Below are 7,760 nucleotides of genomic sequence, written 5' to 3'. Positions count from 1 at the left end.
GCATGTTTTTCTGTGTGGATTGAGCACCTCTCTTCTATTACACCTTTCAGCTTTCCTCTGCTCAGAAAGACTTGATAGAGTTTTGACTCAGATGTCTGTGAATAAAGATTTTGCTCTAGGCCTTCTTTCCTTAAGGTGCGGTAACGTACAAACTCAGAAAAGACTCCTGTCTCTGAATAGGTATGACATTTTTAAAATGATCACAGAACCACAGTGCTTTTAGAGTAGCTGCTCCTGAAGTGAGGGCACTCAGAAGTCCTTTATGTAGGCTTACAAGTCCATAATGAGGCAGCTATAGTAGAACAGTATGAGGTAAGCAGAAGGTAAATCGACTGGGCTGAAATATGCACTGTACGGAAGAAAAAAATAAAGAAGAAGGATACCACATAGCAAAACCTCCGCTACTGGGCTCTGCAGCCAGTCATGTTGAAAACAATCATCTGAAGACTTGGCCTTGGGTAAAAAGAAGAAAACCCCACACCTTTGTGCCAGCGGCACGCAGGCGATCCTGTTCGTTCAGCATGTAGTTATGACCCTGCAGTTTGCCGCGCATTTTTCTCGAGAGGGCTCTGGCCAATCAGCCGAGGCTCCGAAATACCTCGAATCGCGAGAGTGTGAAAACCGAACCGTTATAAAGGTGCATGCATGGAGCTCTGGGCAAGCAGCATGTAAATTGGCTTTTGACATCCGCAAAGGATTTGTCGTAAATGGATTTGTGTGGGGTTATTTAGTCTTCAAAAAGTCCATGCTTACACTGATCACTATCAGGGAATTGAATAGTGGTGATGGGTTTGTAATTGCTTCATTTACACGATCATTGCAAACACCAGAATCAAGCAGATTGATAGACTGACTAATGAAGCACTAAGAATGTTTTAAGGAGCTCCTAAGAAATGTAATGTTTCTTTCCAAAAATGTATTTTTATATGAAATAAAACCGATGTTTCCAAATTCACCTTAAAAACAAATATAGCGTGATTTACTGATATTCATTCACTGGTAGTGTAAGTTGCTACAAAGAATTCCACACACCGCAACGCATTTTTATATGAGCCAGCCACCTCCCTTATCAACGCTGCAGGTATTCGTGGCTTCTTTGCTGTGTGATGCATGGTGCGTCTCAAATACTAATCAGCCTGCTAGAGCCAGCTGGGAGATCCTGTCTGAGATGGTCACCTTAGACCACTGCAGTGAAATCTCCCAGAATCTGGCCAGGTTTGTGTAATAAAACCTTTCCATGACTCTCATGCCCTGGGGAGCTGTGCTAAACCACCAGCTTCGCTGCAAATGTGGGTTCCACATGTGTTCTGTTTAATGGTTTATGTTTACATTTATTCAAAGGCAAATGCTTTTCTCCAAAGTTTTATAGCACTTTGCAGCAATACATTATCCATGTGCAATTGGCTGTGTGTTTTAAGGTAGATTATATCATTTTGTAGAGTGGCACAAACTCCCAGCATAAACCATTGATTTCAGCTTTGTAATCTTTAATGTGATCACTTTAATGTAATTTTAAGGTGAAGAGTGACTCATCAAGCCTGTTTCTGAACAGAGTCATGGTTGGGCATGGTATCAATCACTGAATAAAGAGAGCCATCCAGTGGTGAGTACACATTCTTACTGTGCCTCCACAATAAAATTGTTTTCATTCTCTAGTTTGTGCATGGTGTCACTGATATTGTAATGGCCATTTGATTTGAATTAAAAGGGTGGGTAAAGCAATAGTGCCTTTCTTTTACAAATCAGACAACAATTAATTCATGAATGCACTATGTCAATCAACTAATTTTGACTTTTGGATCTACAAGCTACTTATGTAGTATCATATGAGGTAAAATTGCTGCACTGGGCAGCTTCTAAAATGATGTGGTAATTTCCAGCCAGATGAGTTTAGAAGAAACTCACTCAGAAGCGTAGACGAGAGGGTTTCATGGGTGAAATTGTCACTGGGCAAAGGATGACTCATCACATTATGATGACAGATGTTGAATTTTAAAACAAGCTGCTTGTTTTCAGTCAAGGGGACAAAGAGCGACTCAGATGCTGTTCAGGAAAGCCAGCATCTTCAGGCTTTGTGTAAAGGTGAAGATAAAGGATGACTGTGCTTTGTGAATACATACAATCCAAACAAACAAGTGTGAAATATTTTATATGGTGAGTCAGTGCAAAAGTCAAGATGTTAGTGATGGGTATGAGTACATGCAGACAGCTGAGAACAAAGGATTTTTTCCAAAATCTTTTTTAAAACTTGGGTTTTATACGAAACATAACATTTTAAATTGGCATTTATATTTTAAGGAAAGTTGTACTGCTCATGTCTATAGATCAGGTCCATCTTTTATATAACAGTTCACATGCATCCAACATACAGAAATTTGTGGTTAGCATTGAACTCACATGGCTTCAAGCAAAACCAGCACATCAACCCAGTAGTGATTCAGTATGAAAAAATAATTCCACTTTTTCCACAGATTTCAGTGAGTGTGGTCAATTGGATATTTTCACTCTGACCGTCTTTGCCTTTAAAGTTGAAAAAAATGCTCCCATCTCTCATGTAGTAATATTAGTAATGTTTCTTCAGTTGTTGGAGTAACCTAGTGTGCTTGTGTGCTTGTTTTTGTCTGCTTGGTAACATAGGCTCTCAGTTTCTAAATTACTACTTGCTTGGATTAGTCAGCTTCGGTTCTGTTTTGGGGGATAATTACTAATTGTTCAGTACAGCTGCAGTTTTGGGTTAGCCTTTGGTGTGAATTGTAGAGGCTGGACAAACACTCATAAATTGAGTGTAGCTGCTACCATCTGTAGCAGAAAAATAGTAAGAAGGATCCACAAACTATTCTTACCTAAGTGCACTTAGGGGACACAAGATGGTGATGTGCTAGAACCAAACGGCTACTCCAGACACAAATTGTGCTATCTATTCTATATCTGTTGCTCAAACCTCCATAATCACACTCACGGGCATTGATGAAACCAGTGCTCATTTCTACATATACAAGACTCTGCTACCATTCAGAGATCAACCAATTACCAACCTACAAGATGACCTTCTGTAGACATAACGTAACTTATGTCTGCTGCAGGAACCTGATGCCAGTAGTCAGGGTAGGGTTCAACGCAAATGAAAACAAGTGTGGTAAGAGGGCAGGAATCCATACTAGCATAAAAGCTTTTTCTACAGAAACCTGGTTCAGTGATGGTCTATCTAACACTGCCATCCAGCTGGATGGGCTCACTTCCTTTTGTGCTGATAGAAATGCAGCTATGTCGTGCAAAATTTGAGGAGCAGGCATGTTTGTCTTCATCAACAGAGAATGGTGCAAGAACTGTGTGCTGGTCTCCAAGCACTGCTCACCACTGGTGGAGCTTGTGACAGTTAAATGCAGACCATTTTATTTACCACGGGAATTCACAACTGTGATCATAGTTGCAGTGTACACCCCTCCAACAACAATATGAAAGAAGTGCTCTATGAACAGTATGGTGCTAAGGGTGAACTGCAAAATACATATACAGATAGGCTATTTATTGTTGCTGGAGATTTCAGTCAATCTCAAGTATGTGCTACCTAAATTCCATTGTCATGTAGACTTTGCAACAAGAGGAGTGAACATTTTGGGTACTGTCTACATGAACATCCCCAATGCACACCGAGCAGAGCCCTGCCCCCACCTTGGGCACTCTCTGTTATGCTAATACCATCCTACAGACTACTCATGAGATGCACCAAAGCAGTTCTGAAACAAGTGAAAACCTGCCCAGCAGGAGCAATCCATGCTCTTCGGGATTGTTTTGAGCACACTTTCTGGGTCACATTTATGGAAGCTTAATCAGACTGGGACTTCAATAACCTGGAGAAGTATACAGCATCCAAAACCATTGCCATAAAAAATTGTTTCCAAAACCATTGCCATACAACCATACCATAAGCCATGATTGACTGATGAGGTGCATGTGCTGCGGAAGACTCCTGACACAGCCTTCAGAACATGTGACAAGGTGACAGGTGACAAGGCTTTGACAGTGATGCCTCTCTTCCAGACAAGCTAATTGACTTCTGTGCACGATTTGAAGCACAGAACAACGTAGCAGCTAGGAAGACCACTCCTCCTCTCAATGATCAGGTGCTGTGCCTGACCATTGTTGATGTAAGAAAAACTCTGTGCAGAGTTAACCCACGGAAGGCTGCTGGACCAGACAACATCCTTGCAGAGTGCTCAGAAAATGTGTAGAACAGCTGTTAGATGTTCTCACGGTTCTCATCTTCCCTGAGCAGCACCACCATCCCTATATGCTTCAAGGCTGCCACCATTGTCATTGCCAAAGAAGTCTTCAGTGTCCTGCATGTGTCAATGACTAGCATCTGGTCGCAGTCACACCCAGCATCATGAAGTGCTTCAAGAGACTTGTCATAAGGTACATCAAAACACAGCTGCCTCCCCCATTGGTCCCCCTACAGTTTGGGGTCATCCCAACTATTCAACAGAGGATGCAATCACCAGCACCCTTCACCTGGCCCTCACCCATCCAGACAAAATAGACATACCTTAGAATGTATGCTGAGGAGACTGAAGAAAGCTCAGCCCCTGCCAACATCCTCATCATGTTCTACAGAGAGGCATCCTGAACCCAGACTGCAAAACCCTGCAGAGCCTAGTAAGGACAGCTGAGAAGATCATCTGGGTTTCTCTCCCCGCCATCCTGGATATTTATAACACCTGATGCTTTCACAGAGCTAACTGCATCGTGGATGGTCCTACACAACTCTCACACAAAATCCTCTCTCTCCTACCATCTGAGAAGAGGTACCGAAGCGTTCAGACTATGCAACTGTTTCTTCCCGCTTGGAATGTCAATAAAAAGCCTCTTGACTCTTTTGACTCTTAACTTGGTACTGGTTGTATGGCATTGTCTCATCATCATTGCACAACATTGAGAATAATGTTAATGAAGGAGGGACAGTTTGAACCAGTGTTATGGTTGGCCCCTCCCTGGCATCTCTGTTTGCATTGTAACCCTATTTAGTGCCTTTGCTTTGCTTCCTTGTTGTTTTTATTCTGCCCCTTGTTTGGTTTTCATGCCCATCATCAGCTGTTTCTTGTTATGTACTAATCAGTCTGTGTATTTACAGACTGCGTTTTCCTACTCTTATCACTGATCATTGAAGTGTGTTGTGCTTTAGCTGCTGTCTTGTTCAGGTTTATGTGTGTTGTTCTAGCTGGTCTTGCCTTAGCCTTTTTTGTTTGTTTGTTTAATTTGCATCATGTTGTCTTCTGGATATATACATGCTGGTTCATGGACTCTGTACTGTCCAATGGCCCTTATCACGGATTTGCCCTCAATAGATCTCGCACTTCTCAGCATTTGCATCCAACTCACTATCGTTGCACATTATAGCCAGTCGCAGAATTGTGTTTAAAAAGAGGGGTGATGGCATTTTTTCCACTACTGCTGTGGAAAAGAAAATATGTCAGAAGGTATGTGTTAGTGGCAGTGGAGGTAGGGAGAATTATGTCTTGATATGATAACCTTGATGCTGAATCCCTTTTATGCATCACTATGCATTGTAAATCTCCTCTAGGAAATCTCCCTTCTAAACACCTTTAAAAATGAGATAAATCATATTGTAAGAAGTGCAAATGCTCAAGACAGATGTGTGGTCTTTATCAAGCTGTCTCTGAGAAGTGAACCCTGCAGAGTTGTGGTATACCAGCCAGAGTGCAGATGCCCAGCTGAAGACCAGACCTCACATTCCAGTGATCTGTGACACAGACAGAGGGTTTTCACCTGCATACTTTTGGTAAGTATGATAAAGGGACTTTAACTCTGAGGAGAGTAAAACAATAAAGGTAGACCAATCTCAAAGGCAAAGTGTGACGTACCGTACCGTGACAGAGCCCCCCCCTCAAGGGCGCGACTCCCGGCGCGCTGCCCTATCGGCCTGCGGCCCCGAGACGAATGCCGAAAGGTGACGTCGGAGGACCGGACAACCCGCCACGGGCCAGCGCAAGCAAGGCAGCGGGAGAAAGGACAGGGACCAAGACGATGACAGACACAGAGACGCACACACTAACGGGCATGGACACAAAGGGGAACAAAGTGACCGGTACATTTAGCGTAATCAGGACAGACACGGTAACAGGGACAAGCACATGAACAACACCACACACATTCAATAGTCCGGGGAAGGGGGAAGGAATTACAGCCAGTCCCCCAGTCGTCAGCTGGGTCAAAGACTGACCAGCCTGGCGGGAAGTGTCCCTCGCCAGCCTAGGTAGCGGTGACTGTCCTGGTTCTGGTACAGGTGCCGCTGCCTTTTTGCCTGCACGAGGCTTCAGCGTAGGCGCATACGCTCTGGAGCTCTTCGCCTCAGGTGGGAGAGTGTCCATATTTGACAACAATGCCTCCCTGCTAGCCGTCTGTGTTAGCCAGCTTGCACCCGGGCGGTGTGCCCTGGGTGGTGCCTTGGGTGCTGGAGGCTCCTTGCTCGCTGAGCTTTTGGCGCCACTGTGGGAGGGAAGATCTACCTCCATAGGCACTTCCTCCTCACAATCGGAACCCCTATCCGACTGCAAACAGACGTTGCTGCACTCCTCTGTCTCTCCATAATCTGTGTCTCCCATATGATCGTCCAGGTAGGGATCGTAGGACCCAGCAGAGTCCATCTCCGAGTACCGGTCCTCTTGGTCCGGCTGTTCTCCGTAGGACTCTGCACCGTCCGATCCCGGACCATACACAGGGCCCCCCCAAAATCGATCAGCGGGTTCCTCCCTTCCGGTAGCTCCATGAACCAAGGCCAGGATGAGGGAAGGTCTTACCGCTGGAATGTAGGGGTCCACAAAGTCCAACTCCGAGGACTGGCAATCGTTATACCAGTCCCGGTCTTCTGCCAGGGTTCCGTATGACTCCCCTGCTTCCGCACCTGGAGTCAGGAGGGTGCCCAAGAACATGGGAGACTTCACTGCATGTGCTGTGGGAGGGCGTGGACTTTCTTTCCTCCCTTTCTTCTTCTTGCCTTTCCCATGCATCCTCGATCGGTCGGTGTTTCTGTGACGTTTAACAGGTTAAGGAGGATGCAGGGACGAGGCACGTTAACAGTAAATGCGTGTTTAATCACAACCACAACCCAACACACACAAACACACTATATGGGTCAAATACCGACAACCTTGACGATACGACACGAGACTTATATACACTCATGACAATTACACACAACAAGGATCAGGTGCACAACACAAGAGGGCGTGGCAACACAGACACACACACACAGACACGCACACACGCACGCAAACACGCGCACACACACACTTGAGGGGGGAGGGGCCGTACCGTGACACAAAGTAATCTCAAAGGCTGCTACAGAGGTATTATTCAGAATGCCAATCAATAGCATTTCTCAGGTAGCTATAAAACAGTTTTTAAAACACTTTGATATTTGAGTTTTCAAAGCAAAATGAGTTCCAAACAAGACATGCATTCAGTATAAAATTATTCGTCCCAAACCCTGCAAAATTATTTAATGTGATAAGGTGAGCAGTCTTGACAATACTTGACAGTACCATGACAGAACATGGACAAATGGCCAAGAGAAACACGAGTAGGAATACACATGAGTAGTAATATATGCAATTGTAACAGTGAGTGGTGAGGAGGCAGACGCATGTGTGGAGAAGAGCAAGATTTATTATGGGCAAATCCAAAATCAGAGTTGTTGTAGCAGTCCAGGGTCATAGAGTCAACACGGAGAGTATGTGGAT

This window comes from Electrophorus electricus, chromosome 23 (genome assembly GCF_013358815.1).
Source record: "Electrophorus electricus isolate fEleEle1 chromosome 23, fEleEle1.pri, whole genome shotgun sequence".
In the NCBI taxonomy this organism is placed as follows: domain Eukaryota; kingdom Metazoa; phylum Chordata; class Actinopteri; order Gymnotiformes; family Gymnotidae; genus Electrophorus; species Electrophorus electricus.
The sequence above is the reverse complement of the archived record's forward strand: the minus strand, read 5'-3'. Positions refer to the sequence as shown.